Source organism: Theropithecus gelada, chromosome 1, assembly GCF_003255815.1.
Source record: "Theropithecus gelada isolate Dixy chromosome 1, Tgel_1.0, whole genome shotgun sequence".
NCBI lineage: Eukaryota > Metazoa > Chordata > Mammalia > Primates > Cercopithecidae > Theropithecus > Theropithecus gelada.
The window spans coordinates 8,687,532-8,706,313 of record NC_037668.1 but is presented as its reverse complement, the minus strand read 5'-3'; the positions used below and the strand labels follow the sequence as shown (position 1 = coordinate 8,706,313).

At 47.9% G+C, this 18,782-nt stretch overlaps 1 long non-coding RNA gene across 1 annotated transcript; it reads left to right on the top strand.

Moving 5' to 3' along the window:
- The first annotated feature begins 299 nt into the window (after positions 1-299).
- Positions 300-6,495, top strand: LOC112606293. Its single transcript, XR_003115623.1, has 2 exons — positions 300-729; positions 4,617-6,495. It is a non-coding gene; the product is annotated as an uncharacterized LOC112606293 (long non-coding RNA).
- The last annotated feature ends 12,287 nt before the right edge of the window (positions 6,496-18,782 follow it).

Genomic DNA, 18,782 nt, shown 5'->3' with positions numbered 1-18,782 from the left:
AATTCCATCTCAAAAAAAAAAAAAAAAAAAAAAAAAAAAAAAAAAAAAAAAAATCAGGTGCAAAGGAAGCATTCCAAATACGTTCGGTGAAATGTCAGCATTTTTAGAACATGTATGCACCAACCTCCCTCGGGAAGGATTTTGAAGACGACAAGGCTCATTAGGTTTTACGTCCTGGGGCAATTACTCAAATGTTCACACCCACAGCTCTGGGAGCCTTGAAGGTGTTTGCTGAGCTGCTCTTAGGGGCGGTGATACCAGCAATATCCACTGGGGGTCTCTCTCATACAAATAATGGCATAGCTGTTCCCAGCTGTAGAGGAAATGGCAGCCCCGGGACCTGGGGGGATGGAAGGCCAGTCCACGTCTCAGTGGGAAGATGGCAGCAGCTCAGTGGCTCTTCGCAGTGATGTGATGACCTGTTTTTAAATGTTTAACAGAAGCCAAACTTGGCTTTTAGGGGACAGCTCTCCTGCCAGCCAGTCAGCTTGCCAAAGGCATCTTTCCTGTGCACAGAGAGCACACTGGGCTTGGAGACATTCTCCGCACAGTGGGATTTGGTGAGAATCTTAAAGGTTTCTGTTCAAGGTCAGTTTGGTTGCTTTCTATGCCCAGTGTCTCTCAAAGACTGTGGCATCAAGGGACCTGCTGGTATCCTACTCGATGGGGCTGAACAGGAGATATATTCCACACTTCACAATTGCCACCTTTCGGGAGCAGCTTCTCCAGGTGAAGAAGCCCTGGTTTAGAGATGAGATCTGCGTCTGGGTTCCGGTTCTGCCCCTCATTAGCCGTGTGACCTTGAGCAAACCTCATCCTTTCTGGTTCTCAGTTTCTTCATCTGTAAAATTAGGAATACTCATCTCTAATACTAATCTCAAAAATTGTTTTGAGTGTTAAATAGGAATGAATGCATACGAAACTTTACTGTAGAGAAGGGCTTGGCTAACGTTTCCTATGAAGGGGCAGATAGAAACTATTTTTGGCTTTATTGGCCTTATAGGCTCTGTCTCAACTACTGAATTCCGCAATTGTAATAGCATGGAAGCAGCCATAGGCAATTCATCAAGAGATCAGCAGGGCTGTGTCCACTAAAACTCTATTTTACAAAAACAGGCAGTGCGCTGGGTCTTGCTCGTGGGCTGTACTTTGCCCATCCTCACAGCCTGTTTCTGTGAGGCCTGTGAACTCAGGATGGCTTTATGTTTCTAAAGGCTTATAAGGAAAAAACAAGAATAGGTGACAGGGCCCAGAGCGAGTATTTACCACCAGCTCCTTGGAGAAGCTAGCTGGCTCTGCTCTAGAGCATTGCAGGAAAGTCAGCCCAGGAGGCAGGCAGCTATGTCCCTGAGTATCAGGGGGCCTGCCAGGTAAGTCACAATGAAACAGATGGGCCAGATGAACCCTGGGCCCTGTCCAGCTCCAGGGGCTAGGGTCCACGTGACTCTGATGACCGAGCTCTGGGGCTAGAGGGGGGAAGGGAAACGGCCCCCTAGTTCTCTTTTCAGTTGTCTATTTCAGATGGGTCTTATGAAAGAGGATCAGAAAAGCCTCCATCAGAAAATGAACCCATAATCAAGTGAATGGGGTTTTCGTTTCCTGAATTGTCTCTAGCCTGCGAGGCCGTGCTTTCATGTGAAACTTCTGAGTTCTCTACGAACTTGAACAATGAGTCATGGGCGAGCCCGGGACCCCCACCCACTTGGAGTCACGGGGCTCTAATATGGAGACACGGGGCTTCTGTTAGGCCAGAGCCCTGACCCTTCAGCTAAGATGCTTCTTCTTTGTTCTAGATTCAGTCACATAAGCAGAGGCAGCAGGTACTAGGCCTCAGGGTAATAGTCCCCGAAAAAAATAAAGAGAAAGTCTGTCTGAGAAAAGCGAGTTGTGCCGGTTAAAGAATAACCTATGGCCACAATGCCTTACTGGAGGGTGCTTGGGAGCCCATGCCCTCATGTCTGTTGTATGGGGTTAGGGAGAGGCTGGTGCATTTCAGCGGGGAGGGGGTTGCTGCTGGTCCTGTTTCCACTCCTTCTTTCCCGTTCCCGAGTGACCCCAAGACAAAATGCTGTTAGGTAAGTAGGATCTGCTTAGCCCCACTAAGTTCCCCCGTCCACCATTAGGAATCAGTGGTATTATTATAGTCTACCAGGACTGACCTGGTGCTGCTCAGAACCGGGGGCTCAAAGCAGGGCCTCCCTTCATCTTCTTAAGTTATTCTGTAGCAGCTCTGAGTCTCCTAAAGATTGATCCTAGAGAAAAAACTATGTCACTTACTTCTTTTTGTGATTGTAAAAACACGCATATTTACCGCAGAAAATTTGAAAAATAGAGAAATGTGTAAAGAAGAAAATGTATAGGATAATTTTAGAATCAAAACCAATCTGATTGATTCAGGAAATGATTATTTATTGAGCACCTACTATGTGCCAGCCACTGTTCGTGGTGCCGGGGACAGAGCAGTGAAAACAAAGAAAGTCCTCACCCCTGTGGAGCCTACCTTTCAGTAGGGACAGTCAGGACAGTAGAGGAAAGGGCTGGGCTGATGGAACAGAATGCCTTTTTTGATAGGGTGGTCAGGACAAGAGGAAGCAAGGGATGCAGCTATTTGGGGAAGAGCGTTTCCGGCAGAAGGAAGAAGACCTGCCCAGGTGCTGGATAAGAACCTGCTTGGTGCATTCAGGGATACAAAGGAGGCCAGCATGGCTAAGATGAGGCAGGGGCAACCGGGGCGAGAACAGGTGGGACTTGCCAGCCGTGAAGAGGACCTTGGATTGGTGTTGAGTGAAATGGAAAGCCAAATGCAGGGTCTTGAACAGAAGAGGGCCATGATCAGCCTTATGTTTTGAAATGATCATTCTGGACACCAGCTGGAAAACAGACAGGGGCTGGGGGTGGGGTTGACAAGGGCAGAAACTGGGAAGGCATTTGGTTGTTGCGAAAGTTACACAAAGCTGTGAAAGCAGGGCTGGCCTGGTTGAAGGAAGGGTGAAGGTTGGGGGAGGGCTGGCAGTTCCTCCCACTGGGCCTCTGCCCTTTCCTTTCGTGCTCTCTGAGGTTCCACCATGGGACCCCGGGGTACCTAGGATTACATTTTGAAAGCTATTGGACTAGAGGTTCTCCAAGGGCCCTTCCAGCTTTGGCTCCTGTGCTCTTGTGTTTCAGGACCATGCTGATTCTGTGGAACCAGGCCCGGGCTCTACCAGCCAGGCCTCTGAACATGTCAACTTGAGAACTGAACAGGTTCAGGGTCTAGGAAGGGGAGAGATTTCAAAATTTTAATTAAAAAATATTTTAAATGTTTAAATTTTTGTAGAGACAGAGTCTTCCCATGTTGCCCAGGCTGGTCTCAAACTCCTGGGTTCAGGTGATCCTCCTGCCTGGACCTCCCAAAATATTGGGATTACAGACATGAGCCATGAGATTTGGCAACTTAATTTAGCTCCCACGTACTGAATGTGGCCAGCCCTGTGTGGGGATTGTAATGACGAGTAAGAGGAAATGTCTGCTCCAAGAAACTCATCGGCTGGGATGGGAACTAGCGAATCACACGAATGGCCCATCCCAAAGTCTGAGAGGCCCCTGGCCCCTCCCTGCCTGGCCTTTCTTCCATGTGGTCCCTGAGCCAGTGGTTCCCAAACTGAGCAGGTCATGGGGTCATCGAGGAACTTCAGAATATGCAGATGTCCAGATTGTGCCCTCAAAGATTCAAATTCAGTTAGTCCAGGATGGGTGGGGCCTGGGAATCTGTTCAGACAAAGGCCTGGCCTGAAGCCTGGGCTGGAGGGTTTGGTCCTGACAGAAGCACAGAGACTGCACGAGAGCTTCTGCCAGCCTCACCAAGCCCGTGCTGGGCGGGATGTGGAAACCAAGCCTGTCTTCCAGTGGGATCCTGAGGTGGGGGGGTGCTGGAGGAGAGGGTGGCAGCTCCTTTATCAGCTGTCCCCAACAGAGGCCCTTCCCCCAGGAAGGAATGTTAAAAAACTCCCAGGAAGGAATTGCTAGGTTTGGAGACCATGGGAATTCCCCATCTCCCCCAATCTCCTCAGCCACCTCAAATCCACCAGCCCGTCTCCCCATGTTTGGGTTAACTCCTTGTTGCCTCGGAATGTCTCCCCTGGGTTGAGCTACTGATCTGTGAGATCGCTTAGTGGCCTGAAATAGTTCCAGAATACAAGCAACACTGACAAAAATATTCTTGTAGGGTCCCACAAATCTCACTGAGGAAGGACCCCTACAGGTGGAGAGGAGTATGGGGTATGCAGGCTGGAAGGTGGGACCCTAAGATTCATTCCAGAACTGGAATGAAATCAGGCATTTCCAAACAGGAGAGAGATGGGAAGCAGGAGGAGGAAGCAGGAAGAGGAAGAGAATGAATCTTATGTGAATGAATGGTAATTTTCTCTCAGTTACTGGGAAGAAAAAAAAAATAACAAAATCAGACCTTGGTCTGGTCCACTCAAAAGAATTCTCTGAATCCGACTTCTTTCCTGGAAGTTGTGAACTTTATCCTCCGGCAGCCATTAATCTAATATTAAGCCCCTTAACCTTCCTAATTGTTCTCTTTCAGTATCAGCTGGTTTCATATTAACCTTTCAATCTTTCCCATAATGCAGTTACCTCCAACTCCAGCCAGACCCAATTCAGAGCTGCGGTCAGCTCAGACCTTTGCCTGCTCTTGGCAACACGTCCGCCTGTCCTGCTCCTCTGCAATCTGCCCCTCTTTTTCTTCATGTGCTGTAAAGGCATCATGTGGATGGGGGTTCAACTCCTGGATTGGGGATGCACAGAGCCTGGGGGACACACTTTGCAAACCTGCACCTTGCACTTTTGAGTTCTGGTCTGCAAGGTCTACTTTATTCTTTTGGACCAAGGCTGTCCCTGGGAGAGGGCAGCCGCCGGCCTGTCAGAGCAAATCAGCCTCAGGCGGTTTCTGCGGCTCTGGTATTTGAGCTTTGTTTTCCCTCTCTCCCGGGAAGAACGGGAAGAACTCGTTGAAATAGTTTCTCTGGGAAAGACAAAGCATCTCGCCCAGATGCTGAAGGATCACTTGGTACCTGCCTGTCTTGGCTTCCCATTGTGCCGGTGAAGGCGCATCCGCTCTAAAGCTGACCTGTGGTTCTGTCTCCAAACAGCTAACTCAGACATCACCCTCTTGCAGCCAGCTGCACAGCCTGAGTTGGAGTTCTGGCCTCTCCTGGCAGTGAGTGACAGTGTTGGAGGGGCCTTGGACACCTTGGGTAATTGCCAACTAAAAATGAGCAGCTGGGGGAAGGTCTTCTGGTCCACGGGAGAGCCAACAGGGCATTTCCTCTTCTGTTTTCTAGTCAGGGTAGAAAGCTAGAAAGAATCCTAAAACTCACTATCCAAGTCCCCATTGTGTGGCGACAGAGGCCTGTCCTGAAGCCTGGGCTGGAGGGTTTAGTCCGAAGCAGAAGCGGGGAGACGGCATGAGAGGGTTCCTGCTAACTTCACCAAGCTGGTGCTGTGCGGGATGAGGAAAATCAAGCCTGTCTTCCAGTGGGGCCCTGGGGCGGGAGGCGGGGGTAGGGGGTACGGGGGGAGGGGGTGGCAGCTCCTTTATCAGCTGTCCCCAGCAGGGGCCCTTCTCCCAGTCACCGCAGACCAAAGCCAGCTCCTCCTGGGGGCTCCAACCTGTCTGTTCACTGTTTGCCTTGCGCCTTTTCCTGCTGAGGCCACCCCCGGCACCATCTCAGGCCTCAGAAGGACCACCTCACTGAAAGAGCCCTGAGGGTGGGAAAGAAGCAAGCCCTCCGCACCCCGTCCCAGTCTCTCATCTGGGCACTAGCACACACAGATGCCCGGGCCCCGTTCCCGCGCCAGAATGGCCGCTGGCGTTTCCCGGTACGATGCCACTTTCCGTGAGTGCACAGAGAGCCCCTGGGCTGAGCTGGGGGCCGAGCTCCACGCTCTCTGAGCAGCTCTGAGCTGCACGCCAAGGAAGGTCTTTCAGATGGGCTCTGGGGTGTGGAACATGGCGTCCAGCCCCAGTGTCCACCCCACGCTCGAGGCACCCTGACTTCCCCCACCTTCTTACCTGAGTGTCAGCTTACTTCCATCTGGGGACTGAATATGGGGCAGATTCCAGAAAAAGGAGGTTGGGGCACCAACACCAACACCAACTCTGCCAACGGAGCCAGCACAGCTATTTGTCTTCAACCACAGACAGCAGGGGAAGCTCACGGGCTCTGCATCCCCGCCCCGGATGTAAGGATATTGCCCGTTAGACAAAGGGAAGGCCTCGACTCCACAACTTATGTTTGTGAGCTTAACCTTTGGAAAAGGCCCAGGTTCTCCCACCATGTACAGCTGCCGTTGACCTGGACAGTCCTGCAGGGCTCTTCAGTGGAAACCCAGAAGGGGGTCACTGGCCCTGGAGGTCAAAGTTGCTCTAGGTGACAGGCAACCAAGACTAAAGGCAAACTTGAAACATAAATGAGTTAAAGCCCACAAAAATAAGGCAGTTTTAAATAACTAAACACGGTTTTCTCATTCTTCCCTTATCATCTGAGGACGTTTGAGGCAAATGAAGCTTTAGAGTTTTTCTCCTTTCATTGGGTTGACAATATTTAAAATGATATCCAGAGCTGTCTCATTTGCCTATTGCTCTAGGCTTACTGATCCTGAGGAGGTAAGACTGGATGGGTTAAAGTGGGCGGGCTCGAGGTCTGAGACTGTCCATCTCTCTGAGAGTCGAGGGCAGCATTTATCAGGGGCCTGTGGTCAGCCAAGCTCGGCTTGAGCTCTGTGGGAAGATCAAACCAACTGACCCAGATGGGCTCCTGTGGGGCCTGGGTACTGTTGGGAAGATAAAGCATATGAGCCTGATAAGAAAAAAAAAGCAAAGTCCGGCAGAAGGAATGCAAGTGATTCCAATGCAACTGAATTAAGTGCAAACTCAGTAGGAATGGGTGGGGGGTTTGATTGGAGAAGGGGTTATTCAGGGGTGGTTAACCACAGAAGATTGAGGAGGTGAACTCGAAGTTGGACTTGGAGGTAGAAGAGAGAAGTTAGGGGAAGCATTTGTTTTATATTTGGGTGCGGTGTGTGGGGGGTGTGGATAAGTGAAGTGTCTCTCACACACACACAAACACACACACACACACACACACACACACACACATACACACAGCTTTGAGTAGGAAGAGGGTCAAGAGGACCAGGTTGGCCTAGACAAGTCAGTCCTAGCTTAAAAAGTCACACTCAGGATTCCTGCAGTACCTCCGCCATACCCACCCCCACCCCCATGGGCACAGCACTCCCTCTTCTCTCCAACGCAGGCCTGCTGCCTGAGGTGCCACGATCATTTCCATAGCAACCAATTGCTCTGTGACACAGACATAATTCTGACTCCAGGTAGGTTATGAACAGAAGAAACATATGAAACCACTAAGTGACAGAGATCTAGTTTTCCAGTAAGTGCCCTGCTAATAAAGAAGAGAAAATGCACAAACTAGAAGATAAATGGAACAGGAATGAGCAAATGCTAAATTTTCCATGAGGCATCAGCTGTTTGCTAAAAACAATAGCAACCTAATAGGTTCAACAAGAATGGTGCTGGCAAGGACAGCCCGGAACAGCCTCTTTGTCAGTCTGCAGAGTAGGGGCGATGGCAGAATCCGGGGATGCACAGTGTCAGGGTTGTGAGGCAGAAAGATGCCTTAAATGCATCATCTCAATCCTGCACACGTGCCTAGTGCTTTTACTGGAAAAGCTGCACTGCTGCTGCTGTGAATCCAGCATGACCTCGCCTTCATTCATTCATTCACTTATACATGCATGCATGCATACATTCAAGAACTCATCAGTGCTAGGTAGGTTACCAATTAGAAATAATTGGGAGAAAAGTCTGAATTACTAGGTATTTTAGAAGCAAAGCTTTCTTACTCTGAAGGCATGGCTGAGATGGTGCCTTCGGCAGGGAATCGCAGAGTCTGATCCAGTCTGAGTCTGCCACTCATGCTCTGTATGACCTTGTGCAAGCCACTTACCTGTCTTGGTCCTTATCTTGTAGATGAGGTGGTTGGTAATCTATGTGATGCTTCCAAATCTGTCTAGTTCAGAGGCCTGCTTTAAGTGTCTAAACGGTTAATGTCAGAGTGAGTTGATGTGTTGGGTGTTTTCATAGAGCAGAACCAAGACCGTTTACTCATTTACCATTTATTTCCACCTTCTGTTGATATTCATTGACCACTTACTCTGTGACAGTCACAGATCTACGCATCAGAAATAAAGGTAAGACATGATGGTGGCTTCAGGGCCCTCATGGCCAGGTTGGGGGATAGGCAGGCCCGGGCTCAGATCCACAGGGCACAAGCTGGTCTCCAAGTGCAGGCAGAGCTCATCAGGTGTGGGGAAGGGCACTTATACCTGTGGTCAAGAGCTCTCTCCACACCCTGGATGGGGCTGGAAGGAAAGGCAGGAGGCAGACTCAGGGAGGAGGAGCTGCATGGAGAGGGGGTGCTGAGGAAGCCCCACATGACCCAGGAAGCTTGTGGGGAGGAGGGGAGGAGAGAGATGCAGACAGGCCATGTGAGGGCCCGTGCTCTGACATCATGGTCATCCTTGTCAAAGATCTGGAGATTAACAGACCACATAGAAGAAGGGGCAATAAGTGAAGGGGAAAGAAGATAAGCAGAATTCCAGGAGGGAAGAGCATAAGATCTGGGCTTTGTGCAGGCATATTTGCCTCCAGGGGCGATCCCAGTTGCTGCCTGGTGCTGTCATCACTAAGGCCTGGGGTGAGGCTAAGAGGGGGACACTGGAGAAGAGTTGGGAGTGAGTGCCCAGACTTGGAAAAGACTAAGGGAATGTACTAGGCTGCCAGAAAGGCTGGAGCTTTCTGAACTCACCTGAACCTTCTGAGCTTTGGGCGGGGTGCTTTAGTCTGCCCTAAAACCGGCAGAGAGCTTAACGCGTGGTTTCAGTGCAGAGCAATGTCCGTCTTCTCTAAAACACCCAGAAAGATATGGGGAGTGAATTACAGACTGTGGTGCTAAGGGGAGTCTTAGCCAAAGAGACTACTTGCCTCTGAGTTTTCCATGCTTGTCTACTTAACAGAATCACGAGGACTCCCATAACCTCTCCTAAAAATTAACCAGTTAATCATTCAACACACATTTTGCAGCAGCTACTTGGTATTATTTGTTATGCTACAAATTCTCAGGGCTCAACAGAGGCATTGTTCATGTCCTTGAGGAGTGTATAGTACAGCTGGGAGTTTGCATATGCAAGTGAAAGTTTATATGCGCTAAGTTGTATCTGTTAAGGGCTAAACCAGGAGTGCAAGCAGAGGGGATTACAGAGGTAGAAGAGAGAGAGCGTGTGTGCGACCGTACATAGTCTGTTGGGACTGGCTGATGAGGAAGTCTTCATGGAGAAGTTGGAATTTGTGTGGGTTTTGAGGACAGCTAGATGGAGAGAAAGAGGTCAGAACAAAGATGTGTTTGGGAGAGACAATGCTTTGCAGCAGCATTTAGTAGCTGCTACTTTTCTGAGAGGAAACCTGGGCACTAGCATGGAAAGAGGACATTATCTGACATTGGAAATACACTTCAATGTCAACCTCGACCCAAGTTGGAATCCTGGGTCTGCCACTTAGTAGCAGGTAGGCCTGGGCAAACTCCTTCACTTGCCCTATCTAAATTGCCCCATTTATAAATTGAGAGCGTGGATAATGTTTATCTCAAAAGGCTATTGGGAGGATAGAATTAATGTGACCACAGGTAAAACACTTCCAGGAATACTTATTCCTTCTCCCTTTCTTGGCCCATTAGGAAAGTGCATTTGAGACCAAAGGGAATAATTATTCCAGAAGTCCTCTGAGTGCCCTTGTAAAAGTAGATAAACAGATTGATCAGTGAGAAAAAAAATATGTTCTCATCCAGACCGTGGGGTGAGTTAACCATGCATGCTTTTCTCCGGATGTTTGACTTCCTGAATCTTCCTTGAACAATGCCATCTCTGTCCTGGCACCCCTGGCAAGCAGTCCCATGTGAGCCAGGTTCTTGTCACATGTCCTTTTCCTGAAGTGAGTCACTAGAGAAGTGGGCTGTAGTCATAACCTTCACCAATTAAGGGAGGTGAATGTGGATTGGAATGAACACAAACACGGTGCAACTTGGTGCCTAATGTTCCTTTCCATCAACATTTTGCCCCAGGCCTTAACCTTGCAAGTCAAAAAAGTAGGGAAGCATAATGAATGGGATAAACTGAATGACCGCTTGTAATCCACAAACAAAAGGCCTTTCAACAGCCCATGGTCGGAGGCTTTATCTATTCCAATCAAATCTAGCCAGTTGCAAACTGGAGAAAAAAATGGGTGATCCTAGTAAGAATTAGTTTAGAAGAAAATTGAAAAAGACATTTTGTTACCTCCTCAGGGAAAGTGATAATGAACAAAGAAGGGAAAAATCTAAATAACTGATACAAAGACATAGAATTGAAACTTTGAGAATTGGATGCATGTCTTCCCCCTTTAGTTGTATGAGCATAAATTAATTTTATGATGGCAAGCATAAAATTAAGATCAGCAGTGCACAAATCTATGTGTAACCTTCAAGATCTTTTATTTCCCCAAATTAGGTTGACTGATGGCGTCTTCACCGCGGGCAGCTATGGTGGTGGAACAGAAAATAGTAGACTGGGATTGGGACAGGCTAAGTCCCACCCTTCACCCTGGCTGTGTGACCTTGGGCATACCACTCTTGCTTTTCTGGGACTCAGGGTCTTCATCTGAAAAATGAATTATTTTTCTTGATAATTTACAGTTTTTTTTCAAATCCCTCCACTACCCCCCAACCAAGATTTTTATTTTTATGGCAACTCAGATCTTGAATCTTAAAAAAAAATAATAATAATAAGGTAGAGAGGACAGCAGTCCTTACCAGTGCTACTCTATCACCCTATACAGCTCCTCAAACACAAGCCCAGAAGGGGCTTCACTTTAGTGGAAGTCCTGGGCCTACATTTGTATATTTAAGTGGAACCCAAATACTTGCTCCCAGAATGGTGTCAATGGTCACCCCAACTTTTCAAATTCTGGTAGGCACAGCAGGTCATTCTGTGAGCTGTTCTCATTCACATCCAATTTCCATGGGGCCCCAGCTGTACTCTGCAATTTGGTTCTACCAACACTCATTGCATGTTGCTGATATGGCAGGCACTAATATGAGACGCAGTGAGCAAACAAGCATAGCCCAGCCCTGCAGAAGCTCGCACTGTAGTAGGGAGCACAGAAATACTTGCAGTCTGAGCCTAATGGAAGCAGAATGCCCTGTGACAACACTTAGGAGGGTGACAGTCATTCTAGCTTGGGCAAAACTTCATAGGGGAGGAGGCCTTTGTCCTGAGTGTTGTGAGATGGGTAGGATTTAGACAGGCTGAGACGAAGGAAGAGCATGCCAAGCAGATGGAAGAGCAGGAAGGAAGGCATGGCGGCAGAAGGGTTCGAGTCATATTTAAGGAGCGGCATTTGCTGGATCTCCAAGTGTCCAAGAGTGATGAGCTTAGAAATTCAGGCAAAGGCCTTGTCATAGAAAGCCTTCAGGATCCTAAGGAATTTAGACTTTAGGGCAGAAAATGGGAAACCATGGACATTCTTGAGCAGGGATGTATCATGGTGGGACTTGTGCCTCAGGAAGAGAAATCCGTCAGCAGAAAGGCTTGGAGACTGAGAGTAGAGGCAGAAAGAACAATGAGGGCATTGTTACAAAAGTCCAGACCAGTGGTCATGGAGGTCTGAAGTTCAGTGATGAGACCAAATTTGGAAAGGAGGGAAACTTTGGACAGGTGCTGTAGCAGCAACAGAATGGAGGCTCTGGGGCTGATGGGGCATGGGGAGTAAATTCACACAGAGGCAGGAGAGCGTTGAGAGGGAATCCAGCCATCTTCTCTTCCTGGGCTCACAGGGTGGTTTATCCTCGGGGTTGTTGTACAGAAGTTCTCTGATGTCAAAAATGAGCAGGCTTAGGGAAACTGATCTACTTTGGTAGAGATTGTGGGTTATCCACCAATATCTATCTGCCTTACTTTATTAAAAATAGGACCTTTAATTTTTAGCTAGGCACATGCCTCCTACCCCTAGTTGGAATAAAGACATTTTTCAGTTTTTTTGTATCAGAGTGGGTTTGATGAGTACACCTGGCCAGTGATTTATAATCAGAAGTGTCAGATTTTGGGAAAATATAGATTTTTTTGTTGGCAAAAAAATAGTCTGGATGGAGCTCAAGTAACCATCTTAAACCACTAGACAAAAACTCATGTTGAAGATAATGGAGCCATAAGATAGTGACCAGTGATACTGTAGAGTTGCCATACTTGTCCCAGGCTGCCAACATCTGGATTTCATTGACATGGGAGAGAAATAAATGTACATTTTATTTATGCTACTATTTTGTCTGTTTTATGTAACCAAATCTAACCTAATCTTAGTCCATATAACAAAAGTCAAAGGAGTATAATGCGAACTCATTTGTAGCTTTCTAAAAATATAAATATGTATATCTCCTCTAAAGACACTTCTTCCAAGGATTTTAGCACCCAAGAAGCCAAATTATTCATTCAAAGATCGAGGGGGTGAGCAGAGTCTTGGATGGGGCAAGTCCATCAGGCCAAGTCTTGGGCCTCAGTCCATCAGCTCTATAGAAACTTCGCCAACTCTCTTTACTGCACAAGCCCTCCACTCTCATGAGAGGGGAACTCATGTCCTCTAAGCCCATTTCCACTGAAAGAGCACTGCTCTCAGATTCCCATTTTTCCCAATTTTATACAATTTGTGTCTTGTTAACATAATATTCCTTTAAATCAGGTGCAGTACCACTGAGGATGACTCAGGTGTTGGAATTGGAATCAGATCTGAGTCCTGCCCTTTCTATACCTGACATCTTAACTGGCCAGTGACTCATTTACACAAAATCTTTTGGGTTGGTTTGGCAAGTGTTTAGTGCTTAGATACTTTACATTCAGGATGTACTTTATCATATTAAGAGCATAGGAATTCTAGGGGATACATTGTGTTATGTACTAACTGCAGGGGACAAGTACAAATGAATAGCCAAAACTGAGGCTGATGTTAAAGGTTAGCTGCCGGGGGAGGATCGAAGAACCAATCTCCATTCCCCAACCCTATAAAGGACATCTAGAGGTGAAACTGGTTTAACCAGGAAGATGTCAAGATCAGTTCCAGCCTGCTGAAGTGGAGGTTCTAATCAATAACTGATAATATCTAAGACGTATTGAGCACTTGCTTTCTGCCTGGCAATGTTCTAAGCACTTAGATTCATCAAACACATCACCTCACAACTACACGAGGCAGCTACTCCTAATACCCCCACTTGCAGACAGGGAAACTGGAAGCTAGAGATGAAGCAATTTGACCAGTGTCATTCAGTTAACACATAGAAGAGCTGCTACTTGAATCCATGTGTTTCTCATTGCAGAGCCCTTAACTACTACGTTAGTTGCTCTTAGGGAGCTTAGCAAAATTTCCTTCCTCATAATCTCCCTCTTATCAGAATGTATTTCTTCTCTATGACACCAATTCCATATTTGATGCTTTATCTGAGAAAACCTTTATAAACAGGTTGATACTTGCCCTTTCCCAGGTGACAATATTTTAAGTTTGATAGGGGTTTTACAAGGATGTACTGATGAATCCACTGGAGGAAGGGTTAGGGGTGGAGAAAACTCTAATCTGTAGCCTTTACCAATTTCCATGGTGTAAATACTCCCACCATGACCAGTGCAGCTGGTAAATTTCCTGAATATTTGATGATTGCCTCCTGCCCGGCAGCTCCAGCACACCACTGGGCCGAGGGTTCTATTATAGTTAAGAGTGCCCACGCTGGCTGGGAATTCTAGGAAATCCATGGCCAGCGAGAGAGTTCTGACATGAGAAAGCCTTGCAGTCTCCTTCAAGGCATACCTGTTAGGGGGGTCCCCAGCTTCTTTTCCTCAGCTGTGTGGCCCAGGACATGCTGGGAGGTGGTGCTGTGGCCCACAGAGAGGCTGCAGACCTGGGCTGATGGCCCAGTCTCCCTCCTGAGGCTCCAGCGCCTGTTCCGGAAGCAGCGCTGTGACCAGCAGGTGGCAGCACTCTCACATTCAACAGTCTGTGCCTCCGCAAAATGAGGGGCCTTTGTTCTGAGCCGGAGGCTGTGTCACCAAGAGAAAGGCCCTGAGGGGCCAGCTAATCAGCCTGTCCTTAGCTGACCTCCATCAACGTGAGCCAAGTGGACAGTCTCTGGCAGCGTGATACCATGAGAACAACCTTAGCAAACAGCAGAGACAGCACAGTCTCAACCCACCCCTGCCCATCCTGAGGGCCTGGCCTGGGGCCGCCTCATAAAAACAGGTGGAGCTCCATTCAGGAAGGGAGCTAAGAGACAAGAGTGGCGCTTCCAGTGCTAAGAAGGAAACGTCTCCTGCCTGCTCCCACCACCAGCCATGCTGTGGTGCCGCCTACCTTCTCTGCTGACTCCATGGGTGCTCAGTTCCCACCAGGTGACCAGCTGTTCCGGCTTGCCCAGGACTGTCCTGGTTTTAGTACCGAAAGTCCCAGGTCCTGGGAAACTCCCTGTCCCCAGGCAGCAGGCCAGCTGGCCATCTGAACTTCTAGTCCCCGTCCATGTGCAATGCCTGCCTGGCACACAGTAAGCACTTTCGATGGCGTTGCTGCTGCAGGAGAAGGCAAAGCGGAAGTTAGGTGGGACTACAAGAGCTGACTGACCCCGATAGACAGGTTGGTTAGTTAGTTAATTGATATTGATTGATTTAATTTATTTAGAGGCAGGGTCTTACTCTGTCACCCAGGCTGGAGTGAAGTGTCATGATCATGGCTTGCTGTAACCTTGACCTCCTGGCCTCAAGAGATCCTCCCACCTCAGCCTCCAAGTAGCCAGTACCACAAGCACATGCCACCATGCCTGGCTAATTTTAAAAAAATGTTTGTAGAGATGGGGGTCTCACTATCTTGCCCTGGTTGGTCTTGAACTCCTGAGCTCAAGTGATCCTCCTACCCCAGCCTCCCCAAAGTGCTGGGATTACGGGCGTAAACCAACACACCCGGGCCTCATTCCATTGGTAAAAGGTGCTCCCTTTGCTTTTGGTCAGAGGTAAGAGCCAGAATGTGTGAGAGGGAATCCTCAAAACAGTCCCTTTCTTCTCCAGCTCACCTCCTATCTTTGACCTCCCTCCCTCTTCCTTCCCTCTCACGCTCGCCTGCCTGACTCAATAATCTCACCCTCCCCAGAGTCCAGTGGCAGAGAACTCTGTGTTCCAAGGAAGGGTGGAGCCTCTTAGAATGGGCAGGTGGCAGGGTTGGTAAAGAGGACAGACCAGAGGAGGGGATGAGGCAGGTCAGGAGGCACTTCAGCCACCTCGACATGGAGCAGCGGGATTTAGGCAGCCCAAAGATCTGTGCGAGGTTTCCTGGAGCCCTCCCGCTCCTGCCCCCACATCCAAGCAGGGACGTGCACATTCCTCTCTCCTCCTCTAACTCAAGCCCCATTGTGCTGTGGCTTATCTGTTCACGTCACTGTTGACCCCTCCAGATGGTTCACTTGGACTCCCAGTGCCTAGCTTGGGGAGTCAGGCATGGCAAACGCCACCCTGCGCTATGGCTTGAAGGAGGCCAGAAAGCTTTGCTTAAGCCAAGGCATGTGTGAGAAACTTGCAAATCCTTCTTCCCTGCTCTGGGAATGGGGAGAAAAGGCAGACTTCTCGCTGTGACCCTCAGATTCTGCACAGACCGGCCCTTGTCAATTCTCCAGGCTTATCTTGTGCTGTGTTTCCCAGGACTCACTGTGGCCATCATCCTGGCCTTCTGCCAGGCCCTGCTAATGCCATGCTCTCTCCCGCCTCAGAGTCTTCACTCAGGCTGTTCTCTCTGTCTGGCCAAGAATAGCAGGCAGGGTCTGGTTTAGACATGGTCGTCTAAGAAGCCACTGTGAGCAAGGGAAAGTGAAGCTTTGATCTGGAGGATGTCAAGGGTCATGGTGTCCACCTGGGGAGGAGGTCTGCTCTGACCAGCACACTCCCTGTGGCGGCACCAGCTCTCTGTCACCCTGTTAGGAGGGAGTTAATGGGCACTTACAAAGGCAAACTTCTCATGGGCTTTCTGTTTTAAATTTTCTATATAACTGACCACTCCTCATATCAAACTATCATACTCAGCGGGTTTGTATTTTCATTCCACTGGTGACAAATTAATGCAGGCATAGCCCTATTCTGGATAAAAATTGACCATCCTGGTGAAATCCTGCTGACTCCTGTCTCCCAGCCAGCACTTGGATTTGGTGGAGACTGCATTAACCCCAGGGTCTCAATAGAGATTCCTAGGTCTTGGAGGTTTCTACTAAAAGGCCCAATCTTCCACCTTACAGAATACAGGCCAGAAGTTTGGGCTACTTCGGCTGCCAGACCATAGTAAATCAATATTGAGTTTATTGAAGAAATACTGAGTTTACGACATGGAGTTTGCCAAGTAAGCCAAATCCTACATAGAGTGCACAGCAACTCTGGTTATTAAGATCTAGATAAAAACCCAGGCTGGCAACTATAGTCCCAGCAACTCAGGAGGCTGAGGCAGGAGGATTGCTTGAACCCAGGAGTTCAAGACCAGTCTGAGCAACACAGCAAGACCCCATCTCTAGAAAATAAAAAAGTTCAAAGTTTGAGGAGGTGGCCAAAGCCTTTATTGGTGTCAAATACTCCATCTCAAGAACTACAGAAAGATCTTAACTCTTCCAGAGAGGCCATAGTGTCTGTGTAAGGCACCCTGTGTCAGCTCCATGAAGGACACCCGGGAGGCACACATGCCCAGAGAAGAGCGGCACCTGCTCCCCCCCCACCCTCGAAAGAGCCAGGCGACGATCCTTATGGAAAGTACTGCACCTCACCCAGCTGTGAGCAGCCTCTTCCGGGGTCCTTGAGGGTGGGGAAACTAAATCTCTAGGTTTGAATAGCATTTGGCATTTTCCAAGAGCCTGTGTCTACGTCCGCTTGCTTTTTGGGTTAGCTCCAGCCAATCCCTGTTATTTTTCACAGAGGAGGAAGTATCCAGCTACTGGGGAAAGTCCCAGGATCTGAGGCCTCGGGGCAGTTACAGGGATGTTGGGTTATGGCTGTTCTTTTCTTTCACCTATTTGTCTAGAAATGCAAACTATTCAGGTTGCCAGTAGCAAAAAGGCCAACGTTGGGAAGCTAAGGCATGAATGTGGTGAAGGAGAGTTGGAGGAAAAGGCTCAAAGAACCTCTGTTCTGTTTTGGGGGAGGCGGTGACTTCAATCTTGCTCCTTCATTTCTACCTGGCCGAAGAGTCGCCTTGAATGACCTCACCTTCACCCAACCCCCACCCAACCTGCTTATTCACCTACACTGACACCTGCCCTTCAGTAAGAAGCCCTACCCTCCCCAGAACACAAAGTTCTTCCCAGAGAACTGCTGCATTGGATTGGCCGAGTGAAGTGTCTTGGGACTTCCTTGTCAATTTTTGATTGTGGTAATATACATAACATAAAATTTACTATTGTAACTATTTTTACAGGCACCGTTTGGTGACTTTAAATACATTCACATTATTATGCAACAAACACGACCAACCATCTCCAGAACTTTTTATATCTTCCCAAACTGAAAGTTCATACCAATTAAACAACTCCTCATTCCCCTCACCTCCCAGCCCCTGGCAGACACCATTTAAATTGCCATCTCTTTGAATTTGCCTACTCATATAAGTGCCTCATCTAAGTGGAATCACAGAGTTTTTGTCTTTGTGTGACTGGCTTATTTCTCTTAGCATAGTGTCTTCAGGGTTCATCCATGTCATAGAAATATATCAGAGTTTCTTTCCTTTTTAAGACTGAATACTATTCCATTATATGTAGGTATAGTAGCCCACCCCCCCTTTTCCATAATTTTACTTTCCTTAGTTTCAATTACCCACAGTCAACAGCAATACAAAAATATTAAATGAAAAATTCCAGAAATAAACAATTCATACCTTTTGAACTGTGAGTCGTTCTGAGTGGCATAAAAAAATCTTGCCCCATCCTGCTCAGGGCACAAACCCTCCGTTCGTCCAATGTGTCCATCTGTCTACACTCTCCACCCAGTAGTGACTTAATAGCCATCTTGGTTGTCAGGTTGTCTGCCCCAGTATCGCAGTGCTTGTGTTCAAGTAACCCTTAATTTACTTAGTAATGGCCGCAAAGCACAAGTGTAGGGATGCTGGCAACTCACATACGCCAAAGAGAAACCATAAAGTGCTTCCTTTAAGTGAAAAGATGAAAATTCTCGACTTCAGCAAAGAAAAAAAAATGGTATGCTGAGGCTGCTAAGATCTATAGTTAGGAACGAATCTTCTATCTATGAAATTGTGAAGGGGAAAAAAGAAATTCGTGCTAGTTTTGCTGTCACACCTCAAACCACAAGTTACGACCACAATACTGGTAAGTGTTTAGTTAAGCTGGAAAAAGCCTACATACCTACATACAATTTATGTATGTACCTACATACAATTTATGTAGGCGGAATATGTGAACAGAAACGTGTTGCCACTGACAGTAGTTGGGTTCGGTACTATCCATAGTTTCAGGTATCCACTGGGGGATCTTGGAATGTATCCCCCCAGGATAAGGGCGGACCACTATACCACATTTATCCATTTATCCATCAATGGACATTTGAGTTGTTTCCACCTTTTAGGTACCTTCTGTGGATTTACAATTCTTTCAAAATAAAATGTTAAAAAGTACAATCAG